Below are 7125 nucleotides of genomic sequence, written 5' to 3'. Positions count from 1 at the left end.
ACTGCCTGAAATCTTTCTTGAAAGAACTAAGATAGCTTGTAAATTTGTTAAGTAACCTTTTATTTTATTTGGCTGCCAGACCCAATCTAATCATATATCAACATACTTCTGGCAAAAAAAACAAACAGGGGAATCCCCAATTTTATCATACAACTGTATATTCAGAGACCACAACCTTGCAGGCAATAATTCTGGAGTGCTGATTTCTTCCTGGCCAGTAGCCAAGTAAAATAGGGTAACATGAAAATAGGAACTTTATCTACATTGAGCTCTTTTGTAGAGATTCTTTTGCTGACAGTCCTAAAATCAGCCATGGTGAAGATTTCTGGAGAACCCCAGTTAAGACTTTTTTATGGAGGAGGGGTGCCACTATAATACAATCATTAAGTTATGGAAGTTTATTTAAATGATTAAAACAGTATGCATATCATAATATTACTTTTGCATTTTGTTTGAATTGGTATGCTAAAATTTTATTAAGAACTTGTTTGTATGTTAATGATAGCCATTTTTTACAAATTGAAATCTAAATTCTTTGTTGGCTTCATACATGTATTAATGTTCTTTCCTCTTCAATTTTGTAAAAAATGTTTATAATAAAATTTCTGTTATTTCATTATTATATATTTGGTGTAATAAAATTTCTGTTATTTCATTGTTTCACATTTGGTAGAATTCACTAGTGAAGCCTTCTGAGATGGAGATTTTAATTATGGGAAGGTTTTGACTGCCAATTCTGTTTCTTTTATCAATGTGGATTTTTTTGTTTATCCAGTTGTTCTTAAGTGAAATATGTCTGAAGTGGATATTGTACATTTTATTTAGATTGTCAAATGCATTGAAATAAAATTGTTAAAAATATCCCTATATGGTATTGTCTTTATAAGATCTATCTAATGCCCAGGGATGATACATGTCCACAATATTGGCAATTTTTGCCTGTTCTCTATCTTTTCTTTTTAATTTCCTAATTAGTTAAACTAATGGTTTATTCATTTACTTCATCTTCTTAAACAAGCATCTTCTAGTTTTATTGATTTGTTCTATTGATTCATTTTTTACTGCACTTATTTCCACCTATACAGTTATTTCTTATTCTATCATTTACTTTTTTGGGTAATAAATATCTATTATATTTAAATATGTGTTTAATGCTATACATTTCCCTCTAATCACTAATTTAACTACATTAAAAATTTTTGATATGGCTAATTTTTTTTTAAATCTACACAAAATTTTATTGCAATCATACAAGGGTTACATTAGGTCAAATACAACAAATACTATGATGCAATTTTACATTTATTAAACTACAGTTCAAAGCACAAATTTACACATTCTAAATACACTAAACGTATCTAATGAAGTCACGTTTGCCTTCCACTGACATCTGATATATCTGGGTGAAAGACATTAACTTTACAAGACTTTTTAACACGAATCCTTAGTATAAAAACTGTGTACTTGGTATGTAAACGGTTTAATGGGGAACCCAATTAGTGGGCTTCCATCTCCACTAAGTCATCCATTTTGTTGCATATTTTATTTTAAACACTTAAGGGGCTGTTCAAACTGGTAAGTTTAAATCTGGATACATTATCTAAATCTCCCATTACCCCCAAAATGAATTATAAATGAAAGCTGATTTCGTCTGGTCCCAAATAGCTATTACTATTAATTTTTGTTTCCAAGAGAATTAACAGAATAAGATTGTTTAATTTTTTTCATCAGAATGTAGACCAGACAAGCTTAACCTGCTAACTTCAGATCTAAAGAAACATGAATGCCTGTTTAAGCTTCAGTGAAAAAGCTGTCTTCTTGGCTCAGCTGAATGCAAGAAGGCACAAAGAAGAAGTTCTTCATCATTGTGTCTGAAGTAATTCTAGCATCTTGCATCTCATACCAATCACTGAATGACATCATGTAATAAATAGCTGGCCTCTGAAAATCATTAAAAGCAGATGGTTCATGGAAAGAATCTGCTCCCATGTTATCAAAGATAAGCCAATCACCCACATTCAGCTCAGGAAGTAGACAGTTTTCCACAATCTGATCAAGCTCATCACAGGATGGACCCCAAAGGCTGCTTGTAAAGAGAGGCTCATCTTCCTTGTATTTCTTGTGAACCTCTGGAATGGAATTTAAGTCCTCAGATAGTTTACTTGCAAAAGAACCATAAACACCATCATTCATATAATACATAAAAGCTGGTTCATCACTCCCGGTTTTTCCTCCAGAGGAAAATTTATCATTTTCAACAACTTTCTTTGCAATGATATTAACTGCAAGTGTAAATGCAGAAGACACATAGTAGCTTCCAGGTTCTGAAATTATCTTAATGCCAGAACCTTCAGGAAAGTAGATATCCAACAGAGGGCTGATAACATGATTACCTCTTCCAATTGAAATTCAGTTCCTGTAAAACCTCCACCAATGTCTAACATGTTCATTGTAAAACCAAATTCTCCAGCCATGTCAAATACACATCGAGCATCAGATAGAGCATGTACGTATACTTGAGATTCTTTGCAAGCACTTGAAACATGAAATTTGACCCCAATTATTTGGACATCAAGTTCCTTAGCACATTCCAAGAGATGCCTACAGTTCTTCAGTGTAGTGCCAAACTTCATGCTACCCTCTTCACCTCCAATAGTATCTTCTGTTGCAATATGTAGTAAGACCTTGGCATTTGGATGATTATGTGCGATTTTCTTCAATTCAATCTCACTGCCACATGTCATGATATTTACTCCAATTTTTGCTGCATACTTTATCTGAGAAACTTGCTTGCAAGGACTTATGTAAATGATATTTTCTGGAGATACACCCAATTCCTGCAGTAAAGCTATTTCATTTTTACTGGAACAAGCAAATCCAATTCCAAGAGCTGCCAAAATCTCAAGTACAGCTGGAGTAGAGTTGCACTTCACTGTGTAAAATGGCTTTATCTGAGCCACTACATTCTGCCATTGACTGTGTTTCTTCACAATCTCAAGATCCCCCACGAAAAATGCATTTTTCCCTGTAAGAGTATGTTCATAAACATAGTTATCAATAACATTTCCAAGGTTTGTTCCTTCATCCAACAGGCCAACAGAGTAGTTTGCATCGTCAATAAATCCTTTCATCTCAGCCGTATTCCACAAAGCCGAAAGTCATAAACCAGGAAAAACAAGAGACGGGCCACCAAGCCTATGTCTGGGTCCTTAGAATATGCAACAAACTGCTACAAAGGCTTCTACAGTTGATTGTACTTCAGAAGAAACTGATACATCTTTCAAATAATCACAAGATAATTCTGGCAGCAACAGCCCACTTGACACCAAGCTGGATGAATATGAATCTTGGATTTCTGAAGTGAAGACCTCCATGGACAAGTTAGGAGATGGAACCCCCCTATCATTAGCTAGGTTCCCAAGGTGGCTCGGCGTTAAAGTCGAACTGCTCTCTATACAGAACTTCTCCTAGGCCTTCTGGGTAGTTGTATACTTGGTCAGAAAGTTCGCCATGAGATAACGGCCCAAAGAGTCGGGTAAAGCGTCTTCTCTTTTTCGGCGGAATTTTTAAAGAGGGATGTGGTTACCTTGAGCAGAAATACCCAAGGCGGCCTGGGCCATAGGCTGCGGGGACGACGTGGGCAGAAAAGCGTTGCACCGACACCAGCTGAGCAGCAGTGGCAGCGGCGGCCAGAGAGAAATGGAGCAGCGCGGGTAAAAGGAAAAAGTCGCGGGCTGGGTGGGGAGAGGATTTGGCCTCGTCACACCGCAGAGCAGCAGAACGAGAAAGGAAAAGAAGAGGCAGAGAAGGCGACAACAGGGTGAAAAAAAGGAAACGCTTCAGCCGCGAGGAGAGCCAAAGAGTGTCGAGATATGGCTAATTTTATTTTCCTTCAGTTCAAAGTATTTTCTAACTTTCCTTATAATTTATCTTTCATGCATAAATTATATGAAAGTACTTTGTATAATTTCCAAATATTTGTAGATTTTCCACATATCTTGTTTATTTTTTAACTAAACTGTATTTTGTACTTAGAATGTTAACTTTGTATAATTTCAGCCATTTAAAATTTATAGAGATATATCATGTATCTTCATATTTGGTTCATTTTGATAAATGTTCCAATTTCACTTGCAAAAAAAATATGTATTCTGCTATTGTTGGGTTAAGTATTCTACAGATATCAATTAGGTAAAATTGGCTTATATTGTTCTATTAATCATTGAGAATGAGGTGGTGCATCTTTATTTCACCTTCAAATTCCTTCAGATTTTTGCATTGCATATTTCTGCCTTTTAATTGGCATACCTAGTTAATTTAGTTTTAAGCTATTCATTGTCATGGAGGGTTTAAAAATTTTACACTGTTGTTTGTTTTCTTTTAGTCTTATATGTTCTTGTTTCCTGTACCTTTCTCTTTTTCTTTCAAATTGATAGATTTGATTTTTTTCATTTTTATCATTATTATAGATTTATTATTTATACTGTATTTTTTCATAGTGTCTGTTCTAATGGTTAAAGTATACAGTTTCATTTTGTTACAGTCTGTCTTCAAATATTGTTATAATGTTACCCCTTTGATATGAAAACCTAAAACAGTAAATTTTCATTTTCTCAATTACTATGCTATTATTTTCATACATAAAACTTACATATATATTACCATATAATGCTCTTATTTTTGCCCCAGTCATATATTTCTTTTAAAAGATTCAAAAATTAAGGAACTGTTTTTAATATAACCACATATTTTTCTGAATTCATTTTTGTTCTCTGTGTGTGTATACACACACACACCCACATAAATTTCACTTATTATTTTTGGTAGTTATTTTCTATAGAGTCCCATTCAACACTGAATTAGCAAATAATGAGCTATTGCTCCAGCAATATGCATGGGTAGTTTCCTGCAAGCCCTCTAGTCTAGTCACAACATTTTCATCAACTGATCAACACATGGTTTTATTTTATATGTGTTTCTGTATGAAGACACCCTACTAGTATATATATTTGACCCATTGTGACCAACAGGACTGTATCTCATGTGTGAAAAAAAAAAAAGCTTTTCTAACACATATTTTCTTTGTAAAGCACATCACAGCCTCCTCATCAAGACTGAACAGGAATTGAATAACATTTTAAATAGCAAAATCACAAACACAAAGCACAAATATCTGAAAAAAATTAGCATTAAATAGATTTAAAAAGTTTACATAACTAATTTACTGAAAATTTTTTCTGGATTATTGCCTTCATTTTCAATATTATTCCTATCATGAAAATTAGATACTCAAAAAAATAATCCAACACATTAGACTCTCAGTTCTTTGAATTCCTCTATTTTCATGATTTTGTCACCCATTCTACTTGACTCCTAAGGTCACAATGCATATATTTTAATTAATAATAATGGTGCTACATCCAAAATCTCAGAGTCAAGCATCCTTCTTGTTGACTATCAATTTATACTTCTTCACTTCACTCCTTGTACTAACACATCCAACAATCCAATTACCCCAGTGAGATCTACAATGAACCCTTCTATTCTCTGCTTCTAATACTTAGTTACTTCTTTTCTTCACTTAGGTTGCCTGTTCTATCATCCCTCACATTTTTCCTCAACTTCCATAATTCCCACATCTCTCCATTGTGCGAATCTGGCAAAACCCTAGCCAATTAAATCAATTTATTTTCAGTCTATACTGAAAGCAGGTGAAAATTTGGAAAAACAAAATGAAACAAAACAAAAGCATTTATATGTACTACTGATATATAGTCAATAAAAATTAAGAAAATCTTGAGTGCCCCTTGGCAATTAAAAGCCTTTTTAAAATTGATTCATTCTCTAAATCTCATAATGAAACAATTATCATCTCTTTGTAAAATTCTAAAAATAACTCTCTTAAGTGCTCACAATGACTACTGTTTTACTGATAAATCAGAAGAACCCAGAAGAGAACTTTTATGTATACCTAGTAAGTAATCTGCCAAAATATATGCTTCTGTGCCCCCCAATTTTTTTTCTTTATATCACTATGAATAAATTATTTTTGTTCTTATCTACGGATACCTTCTTTCTCATCAGTAAATCTACTATCACTTATTTAAGGCCCTTTTACTGAAATTATTTTCATTCTTTTGTTTATCAAAAACTTTCTTAGTTCCCTCTGTAAAGGCTAATTTTTCTCAGTTACACTTCAATGTAACTGAACCTCTCTCACTGTCCCATTTCACTAAAGCCTTTCACAGCAAAAATGCTCAAAGGTGTTGTTTGCACTGGCTAAGTCTAATCCATTTCTGAAATTATGACTTGACACCCTCCAATCAGGTTTTAGACCCCCATATTTTGCACCAAAATTTCCCTTTATAAAGTTGTCAATTATCTATACATTGGAAATTTATACTTTTTCAGTTCATATCTTATCGCAGTGTCTTTTGATATCATGGTTCAGTTAATCCTTCCTGCATAACATACACACCTTTGCTTCTACAACAACACGCCATCTTGCCTCCATGATTTCATGGAAGGTTTATTTTTAACCTTATATGATAAAGTTCGTCTTCATCACAAGAGAGGGATAGAATATCAAAAGTTTTCTGGGTACAAAAATGAACTCAAGTCTCCATAACACACACACACACACACACACACACACACACACACACACGCACACACACATACACACACCTCTTCTTTATGTGTTTCCATCACAATAAATGTTATATTTATTCCCTCAGATGCTGAGAACACAAGCCTCTGAATGACTAATTTCTGACAGCCCCCAACACACGAATTTCCCTGTATGAGAAGAAGTTTTTAGTTATTTTACCCATATTTCCAAGTGCTTTTCTGTTCTTCAGTCTTCTCCATATCAAGTCAATTCTCAAGATATTTTAGATCAGTCCTTGTAAGCCATCAACTATCTTTGGAATTCACTGTGTTACCTGGAGAGAAAAAAAGCAAAACAAGACCCTCTGATCACTAAATAATCTCTCAAGATCTTACACTATCTCACTCCAATATGCTTCATGGAGTTTCTTTCCTGCTACTACATTTTATAAACCCACTATTCCTACCAAATATTGATGTAGTATACATGTTTTGAGTGCTTTTGATATTCTCTTC

At 33.8% G+C, this 7125-nt stretch overlaps 1 pseudogene; it reads right to left on the bottom strand.

The window, feature by feature from the left end:
* Window positions 1–1791: 1791 nt before the first annotated feature.
* LOC143641017 (antizyme inhibitor 1 pseudogene) lies at window positions 1792–3338 on the bottom strand (annotated as a pseudogene).
* Window positions 3339–7125: the final 3787 nt, after the last annotated feature.

The sequence above is a fragment of the Callospermophilus lateralis genome, unplaced genomic scaffold (assembly GCF_048772815.1).
Source record: "Callospermophilus lateralis isolate mCalLat2 unplaced genomic scaffold, mCalLat2.hap1 Scaffold_82, whole genome shotgun sequence".
NCBI classification, from domain to species: Eukaryota; Metazoa; Chordata; class Mammalia; order Rodentia; family Sciuridae; genus Callospermophilus; species Callospermophilus lateralis.
The sequence above is the reverse complement of the archived record's forward strand: the minus strand, read 5'-3'. Positions and strand labels throughout refer to the sequence as shown.